The sequence below is a fragment of the Macrobrachium nipponense genome, chromosome 26 (genome assembly GCF_015104395.2).
Source record: "Macrobrachium nipponense isolate FS-2020 chromosome 26, ASM1510439v2, whole genome shotgun sequence".
NCBI classification, from domain to species: domain Eukaryota; kingdom Metazoa; phylum Arthropoda; class Malacostraca; order Decapoda; family Palaemonidae; genus Macrobrachium; species Macrobrachium nipponense.
This window is the reverse complement of record NC_087215.1, coordinates 15,749,661-15,759,660: the sequence shown is the minus strand read 5'-3', so window position 1 is coordinate 15,759,660 and position 10,000 is coordinate 15,749,661.

Here is a 10,000-nt window from a genome sequence, read left to right as displayed (position 1 = left end):
TCGTACTCCACTTTATTCGTCTGTTCTTCGAATTCCTTTCCTTACAGTTTCACCATTTCCCTAACTTCCGTTCAGCCTCTCTCTCTCTCTCTCTCTCTCTCTCTCTCTCTCTCTCTCTCTCTCTCTCTGTTCTCTTGTTCTTCTTCCTATGCTTACAATTTCTCCTTTTCCCTGACTTCCTTTCAGCCGCCGCCCCCCCCCCCCCCCACCCCACCCCAAATCGTTTAATTCATATATCCTTTACGGCAAATTGTTTAATTCATGTTTATCCTTTTATCGAATCATCCATTCCTGTAATTAGGTCACACACACGCGCACACATACACATACACACACAACGTATATATATATATATATATATATATATATATATATATATATATTATATATATATATATATATATATATATATATATATATATATCATTCGAGCTACAAATGTTCTTTAATATCTAATTCACTCTACCTCGGAATTGATATATTTCATATATGAACCACCGTCCATTTGGACGAGAACGAAATCAGGAACGGCCAGTGACGTTATCAAGTCGGCCAACGAGAGGCTATAAGTTTATATCGATTCTGACCATTACAAATCACCGTCGAACTCGGTGTTTTTAGTAATTAGAATCGATATAAGAAACCCCCTCAACCATGTTAGCCACGTAGCCTTGTTATGAATAATTATCACATCACCGTGATGCATAGAAATCATTCGATATAAACTTATAGCCTCTCTGTTGGCCGACTTGATAACGTCACTCGCCGTTCCTGATTTCGTTCTCGTCCAATGGACGATGGCTTGATCCCATGTGGGGACGAAATATTATCAAAAAAAATTCCCCTTCGTTACATATATGTTAAAATATATCAATTCCGAGGTAGAGCGAATTAAGATATTTTAAACTACATTTGTAGCTCGAATGATTTATATTGATTTATATATATATATATATATATATATATATTATATATATATATATAGATATATATATAATATGTGTGTGTGTGTGTGTGTGTGTGTGTGTGTGTGTGTCCTGTGTGGTGTGTGTGTGTGTAGCCTATATATAATATATTGGTGGATTGATAAGAGGTCGGGCGCTCTAAGTTGAATTGTATTCTTAATGAAATTAGCATATAAATCATGCTGCTCTACAAGCGTTGTATGAATAGACAACGAATCGATGAACATGGGCACATACCCATGTATATTCATACGTAAAAAGTGAACGAATGTTTGTCTACGTATGACCTACTTTCCATATCATTATACGCGAGTTTTAGAATTCCCTTTCACACAGAAGGTGAATTAGAACTTTAAAAAGACACTTTTCACGGCTGCTCTTGCATGTTTCTCATTCCCAGCATTGTGCTGCATTTACTCCAGAAAAAAAGGGCCATTGAGAAAAAATCACCATTTGAGTTTTGTGTTAATGAAGTCATTTCTGAAAATTCTCTCTCCTGATATTTTAATTACAGTGTTCATTGAACGCTAATGACGCCTTCATTAAAAATGTCATTTTGTTGTCCTTACCAGCAACCATGGGTCCTGGCTAAAAGCCATCTGGAAGCTGTTTTTCCTCTCTCTTCCTTTCGATAGTGTTGTTTTTCCTCTCACTCCGTCCGATTGTGTTGTTTTTTTTTTTCCTCTCTCTTCCTTTCGATAGTGTTTGTTTTTCCCCTCTCTCTTCCTTTCGATAGTGTTGTAACGAATTTCCCTCATTAAATCCATCCAGTGTTCGTCAGTCTGGGGACACACAAATGCCCTTTTGGAATGGAAAGGATATCACAAAGGTGATGCATCAGACAATAGCGTGAATATAATGATGTGCAATTACTCTATGTAACACAATTATACACTTTATAATTATAAATAATTCGAACGCTTTCATTACATTTCCTTTTAATTAAACACGAAGAAGAAAAAGAAGAAAACAAAAATAAAAGTATTGACTTCTCTCGTATTTTATTCATGACGGCATTTCACTCTTTTATTTATTTTCTCTGTTGTTTCGTGGAATATTTAATTACGGTCCTTCATTTCATTACATCTTAATGAAAACTTCATTTAAAGTTATCAAGTTTTACATTTTCTTAACAGTGGAGTTGAATGAAGGCGCTTTCCTTCTTTGTTATATTCTCACAGGAATTCCTGCCTCGCCCTGGTTTTTGCAAATGAAGGTTGTTGTTTTTTTTGTTTTTGTACGTTGTGTGGAGTTTCAGTTATTGTAGATGTTTTTCTAATTATTTTTTTTTTTTGATTTAGTGACGATTGTTCTTTTTCTCTTCGCCAGTTTGGACTTTATATCTTTATTCCAACCGAATTATTTAATTCCTTCTTGCGTTCAAAGCATCTCTCTCTCTCTCTCTCTCTCTCTCTCTCGTCTCTCTCTCATCTCTTCGTCTCTCTCATCTCTCCCTCTCTCAAGATTACCATTTTCTTTACGTTTTAATCGTTGGGATCGAGAGAATTCTGAATTTTTTGGTTAATTACCAAAGTATCTCTCTCTCTCTCTCTCTCTCTCTCTCTCTCTCTCTCTCTCTCTCTCTCTCTCTCATCTCATCCAATTATGTTTTCCTTTTTGACTTTCCCCTTTTCTTTCCTTTCCGGAACCTGAGGTTGTTTTTCTTAACTCTTTCCGGACTCTTCCGGACGACAATAATTCGTCAGAAACTGAGGCAGAAGGATCTTCTGATTAGTCCTTCCTCGGGTCTTTATATATCCCCCGGAAGTCCTCAGCAACAGAGAGAAGAGAGAGAGAGAGAGAGAAATTTTTCATTTCCTGAATTTCAAAAGTATGGGTGATTGGTGGCAACCGCCCCCCCCCCCTTTTTTTTTTTTTTTTTTTTTTGATGGGGGTGGGTGGGGTCCTTTTTTTCCCAGAATTTGTGTCCTTGGTTTTCTTTCCAAGTTGTTTGTCAGGATCGTTGATTTCGTAAGTGCGCTGTCAATCCGTCTCCATTTGTCGGTGATTATATTTCGTTCCCAATCTGATATGAGCAATACTGGAGTCGATCTACCGCGCAAGAAGGCAATAACATCTAGATAGCCTTTTCGACTATAAGGTCCAGACAACACCATGACAAGGAAATACAAAGGTAAATTGGATAATAGTCGATAGCGTAGCAAACGAGGACAGCAAGAGAACATTACTACAGCGTAAGTGTTTCTTAGTGAGTCCAAACATTATACATTTTGCCATCAAACAGCGTAAGTCCGAATGTCCCCTAAGGATGAGGAACCCCGTATATGCAAACGCCTGGAGGGTCATTGCGTAGAAAATTGGAGAATGTGGTTATGCGGCCATTATCGTTCGTTATTGCAAATGACTGGACAAAAGAGCTCTCTCTCTCTCTCTCTTCTCAATCTCTCTCTCTCTCTCTCTCTCTCTCTCTCTCTCTCTCTTCTCTGTTATGATTGCGATCACAGGGACTGGATGCTGGAAAGCGCCTCCGACAAATGCGCTGGAATTTGTGGATGCTATATTTGGCTTCTCTGCTTTTTATTCTTGTTTTGAACCCAGAAGGGATCTTAAAGAGGCTGCTGAGGGATAGAGAGAGAGAGAGAGAGAGAGAGAGAGAGAGAAGAGAGAGAAAGATTTTTATGCTGCATTACATGGGTACTTTTCATGTTAAATCGGGCTTTTTGCTATCATTGATAAGGCATGCGTTAATTGCGTTGTCAGATCACATACATTATATATATATATATTTTTTTTATATATATATATATATATAGATATATATATATATATATATATATAGTATATATAGATATATAATGTTATGTGATCTGACAACGCATTATATATATATATATTATATATATATATATATATATATATATATATATAGTATATATATATATATATATATATATATGATAGTGCGTGTGAGTGTGTGCGTGTGTTTGTGTGTGTATGTTTGTGTACTGCTACACATAACCCCACACACTGACAGACACTGACAGCCAAGCCTCAAGACAAACCACATATCCCAAATTGTCGTAATTTCCCATTTCTTGTACACAGATTCCCGTGTTGGATGCCGTGGAAGAGAAAGGGAAGCCTTTTAATTCCCTCGTAAAGTGTCCCTAAGTATAAGGACCACTTTACGGTGGAAGGCCGTCGCTTAAATGAAGGATATTCCAGCGCATTAATGTCTTTGTTTGTTTGTTTGTTTGCCTCTGCTTTTGTTTAGGTATGACCTTACCTTACCTTACAGACCTTACAGTTCGTTCGGGTTGCCCCAGGTCCCTCAGTGTGAGGCACTCTAATGTCTACCAGAGAGTTGCTAGTACATCTTCCGGTATATTTTTGCATCTTCCAATCTTGGATGGTCTGGGATGCAGTTTAGATATTTGTCGAGCTTATTCTTAAACACATCTACGCTCACTCCTGATATATTCCTCAGATGAGCTGGCAACGCATTGAATAGATGCTGCATTATCGATGCTGGTGCGTAGTGGATTAATGTCCTGTGTGCTTTCCTTATTTTTCCTGGTATAGTTTTGGGCACTATTAATCTACCTCTGCTTGCTCTTTCTGATATTTTTAGTTCCATGATATTTTCTGTTATTCCTTCTATCTGTTTCCATGCCTGAATTATCATGTAGCGTTCTCTTCTCCTTTCTAGACTATATAATTTTAAGGATTGTAGTCTTTCCCAGTAGTCAAGGTCCTTAACTTCTTCTATTCTAGCTGTAAAGGACCTTTGTACACTCTCTATTTGTGCAATATCCTTTTGATAGTGTGGGTACCATATCATATTGCAATATTCAAGTGGACTACGAACATATGTTTTATAAAGCATAATCATGTGTTCAGCTTTTCTTGTTTTGAAGTGCCGTAACAACATTCCCATTTTTGCTTCACATTTTGCCAAAAGAATTGCTATTTGATCATTGCATAACATGTTCCTATTCATCATCACACCAAGGTCTTTTAACTGCTTCCTTATTTGTGATTGTCTCATTATTAGGTCCCCTATATGCATATAGCTTTCTTTCTCTGTCTCCATAATTTATTGATTCAAATCTATCAGAGTTAAATACCATCCTATTTTCCTCTGCCCAATCATATACTTTGTTAAGGTCTCTTTGTAGAGCGTTCCTATCTTCATCACAAGTAATTTCTCTACTTATTCTTGTGTCATCAGCGAAACTACTCACTACCGAATCCTTAACATTACTGTCTATGTCTTCAAACATAATAACAAACAGTATTGCAGCTAACACCGTACCTTGTGGCACACCGGATATTACCTTGGTTTCATCCGATTTCTCATCGTTTGCAATAACTATCTGTTTTCTGTTGTGTAAAAATTCTTTTAACCATCTTCCTACTTTATCTACGATATTGTGTTTTTTCTAATGTTTTCTTTGCTAATATATTATGGTCTACTTTGTCAAAAGCTTTTGCAAGTCTAGATAACCACATCTGTTTCATTTCCGCTTTTCATATTTTTTGAATATGTTCTCACGGTGGACTAACAGTTGGGTTTGTGTACTTTTTCCGGGTACGAAACCGTGTTGTCCTATATTAAACAAATTATTTTTTATTAAATGTTTCATAATATTTTTCTTCATTACCCTTTCATACACTTTCATAATATGTGATGTTAGACTCACAGGCCTATAATTACTTGCCTCTAGTCTTGATCCACTTTTGAAAGTATGGGTGATATATGCTAATTTGTGCTCATCATAAATCTTGCCTGTATCTACACTTTGTCTTAATAATATTGCAAGTGGTCTTTGCGATAGAATGAACTACTTTCTTTAACAAAATAGCAGGGACTCCATCAGGCCCTGTAGCAGCTCCATTTTTAATTTCATTAATTGCCTGCACAATATCAGCTTCATTAATTTCTATGTCAGCTAAATATTCACTATTTTCGTCCCTTACTTCTATATCATTATCTTCATTATCTATTCTAGGGGTGAATTCTTCTCTTATATCGTTCTGCCAGTATGTTGCAAATTTCCTTTTTTTCATTTGTTAATCTCCCTTCAATTCTCAGAGGGCCTATTTCTATTCTTCTTTTATTCATCTTCTTCGCATATAAGTATAATAGTTTGGGGTTTTGCTTGATATTTAATAGGGTTTTTTCTTCCAAGTCCCGTTTTTCATTTTCTTTTGATTGTATAATCTTTTGTTCTGCATTTTCTATCTTACTTTTTAGTTCTATAACTTTCCATGCATTTTTTTTTTTCTTTTGCAAGACCTTTTTCCACTTTCTGATTTTCTGGAACAAGATCCTTCTGTCTCTTGGTATGCATGAATGATGTTTACTTTTTCTTCTTCGGTATATATTTATCCACTATTTTCTCTAATATTTTATATAATATCTCCGTATTTACCCTTATGTCATCACTTACGAAAATGTTATCCCAATCTTTGTTTAATTCTTCATTTATTTCTGACCATTTTATATTTTTACTGTAGAAGTTGTATTTTCCATATCCTTCCCACTTTTTCATTTCTTGCTTATCTCTGTTTTCACTTGCTTTGGAATGAACTGTTAATTCTATGACATTATGGTCTGAAATACTCGCATTATAAACTATTATTTCTTTAACATAATTCATCTCGTTCACAAATACTAGGTCTAAAGTATTTTCCTTTCTTGTGGCAGGTGATTTATTTGTTTGAATGTTGTATTCTAGTAGCATATCTAATAGCTTTTCGAATTGCCTCTTATCTTCTGCACTATATACTCTCTTTTTTATATGTATAAGTACAACCACAATCTCCTATTGCGTTTCTTTCCATTCTACGAAGGAAAAGAAAGAAGTCACCAGATAGGAGAATAGTCCAGTCCTTGTGATTTCTACATATATCATCCAATTTTTCAATTATTAAGTCAACTCTTTAGTATTAGGAGGTCTATATATTACTTAGTTCATTAATTTTTTTTCAGATTCAAATTTCACCACTATTAGTTCACATTCTGGAGTTACTATATTTCTCATATATTTTTCCTTGTTTTTTTGTCTTTCTCATATATTGCGGTTCCCCCTTGATTCCTATTTTTTCTATCTGATCTATAAGTTTGGAACCCTTTATTTGATCATCATTCCCAGTCTCTTGGGGAATACCAGGTTTCACTTATATTCATTATATCTATTTTCTTTTCAATTTGGGTTAGTTCTTCTAAGTACTACTTATTTTTCGTTTTGAGTTACTCGTAACTAGACCCTGCGCATTCATCACTATGATGGTTTGCGTGTTTTCTCCTTCATTTAATATTGGTAGTAGTAAGGATTTTCCCATGTCTCTTTCCTGTTCTGGTATGTTGTTCTTTTTTTCATTTCCAGAAATTCTGACATTAAAAATTCAACTTTTCCATAATATTTGATCTTCTTCATCATAATTATTCATTTTGTGTCTGATCTGCAATTTTCTCCGTCCTTTCTGCAATATCCTCTTGCATAATAAATACAGTTATTATCTCTTGAGTAGAATTTTGGAGCTGATGCTTTGAAATTTTTTGCTGACATCTCTGCATATCTCGTTGATGGCTTGCTTTTTTCTTTTACCTGATATTCTTTATTTCTCTCGTATTTGTTTCTTTCTTATTTTGGATTTTATTACTTGATTGATTATTTATTTGATTATGATTCATGGCTACAGGGTTGCATATATTTACATTTTTTGGTCGAACTACTTACATCCTTTTCCTTCTTTTAGGTTTTTGCATATTTTTGGATGCAGATCTCTGCAATCATCCTCATAGCCATCTAGGTATGCACATTTACCATATATTTCATAGTTGTGACATACCTTAGGATGTTTGTAGTAACATCTTTCTCCAAATCTGCAATTGCCTCTTTTCAAAAGGTTGCAGACTTTGTCTTTTTTGTCTATTTTTTCCTCTTTCCCGTCATTGTGTAGATCTGGGTAGAGCCTCTTCGGGATTTTCTTTTGTGTTGTCATATCGTAATTTATTTCTTCGTAAGTATGCTGCTTTATTGCCTCATATGTAGTATCAATGAGTATCTCTGCATCCATACTTTTATCTTGTTCTTTGTTTTCCTTATTTTTTTCTGTCATTTCAGTTTTGTTTACTTCTCTTCCATTTTCCTCTTCTTCTTCTTCTTCTTCTTCTTCCTCTTCCTCTTCTTCTTCATCCTCAACTATTTGTACATTCAATCTTGATTTAATAACATTGTCTATCCATGATAGACATGCTGAGAAAAAAATTCTTGTATCTTTTCTCATATCTTGCATTACCTCAGCACATTGTGGATGGGTTGGAATGTTGCATGTAGCACATTTTCTGATTAGGTTTTTGTGGATTAACTATGCTATACCACACCTTACACAGTTTGCATGCTTTTGGGCATTCTTTTTCCTAATGCATCAATTAGGATATTCACAAGGTTCACCTTATTCATTTTCTTTGTCGGAATATGTTGGTTTATGTATATTTTCTTTATGAGTCTCTTGACCACTTGGATTTTATTTGGAACTTCTTCAATTATTTTCAAGATGTTTTCAGTTGATTTGTTCCAGTTTGAAGGATTATATCCTTCTAATATATCTATGAATGCCTTTGTATCTTTTTGGTTAGGACTGTTGTTGATCTCATAGATGAGAAATGCCAGTTCCCTTCCTGCTACCTCATCGTATTGCGAATCTGCCAAGCAAGCTAAATTTCGCTATTTCTTTCCGCAGTTGGAACTTACTGCCATCTTGTTCTGATTTACAGTATTTCACTTGATAAACTAACTTAGAAGACGCTTTATCCTACTATTTTCACACTAATCTTATCACCGATAGTTCACGAACACTTCTAGATATTTCTCAAATTCTAGACGTATGTTAAACTTGTGATATCTGTTGATTAATCTGACTTCGCGCGGGAACATCTCACCAAGCAAGATGGCTACTACGAGAGAGAGAGCGAGGTTGGAATTTCAGAAACGGGAGGTCTATTACTTAAATGGACAGAGAGAGAGAGAGAGAGAGAGAGAGAGAGGAGAGAGAGAGAGAGAGAGAGAGAGAGATTCTCTCTGTTACACCATCTACAAAAGATATTTCTGCATCTTTAAATGAAGGATGGGTGTGGAAAATCCTCAGATTATCTTTCATTGACTTCGCCCTGTTATTAGGATGAAGGGATTGCCTGGATATTTGTAGGACATTCCAAGGACATCCTTCACTTGAGTGGAGACTGAGACTTCATTCCAGCGAGATTAGAGGATCATGACGTGGGAGATTCCTCACGGAGAGTCCTTGCTGAGAGTCAGGGAATTCCTCGTGAGGAGAAAACTATGCGTTATTGTTAATGAAATGTATGCGTTATTGAAGCAAGTTATTTCGAAGCGTTATTTTAAATTAAATCTCTGCGTTATTTTAAATGAAAATTATGCTTTATTGTAAATGAATTCTATGCGTTATTTTAACTGAAATCTATGCATTATTTTAATTGAAATCTCTGGGTTATTTTAAATTAAATCTATGCATTATTTTAATGAAAACTATGCTTTACTGTAAATGATTTCTGTGCGTTATTTTAACTAAAATTTATGTGTCATTTTGATTAAAATCGGTGGTTTATTTTAACTAAAATCTAGGCGTTATTTTAAAAATGAAATTTATGCGGTATTTTAAGTAAGATCCATGCGCTATAATTAAATGAAATTTTTGCGGTATTTTAAATGAGATCCATGCGCTATTTTAAATGAAGTTTTGAGTTATTATAACAGATATCTATGGGTCATTTTAAATGAAATGTATACGTTATTTTAAATGAAATCTAGTGAATGTCAGGACCACAATGAACAACAAATATTCTTTTAATTGGTTACGTAGTCAGGCGTTGCATTGACTGTAGTAACTGACATTATAAACTTAAAAAAAACATTCACTTAATGCATGCACTCTTGGTAAATAAATACTTTCTCACATTTCATTCGTACAATTGTATGTTGAAAAAATATTATCCCAAACAAGTAGAAAGACTCATGTCACGAATAGATGTGATATGATGAACG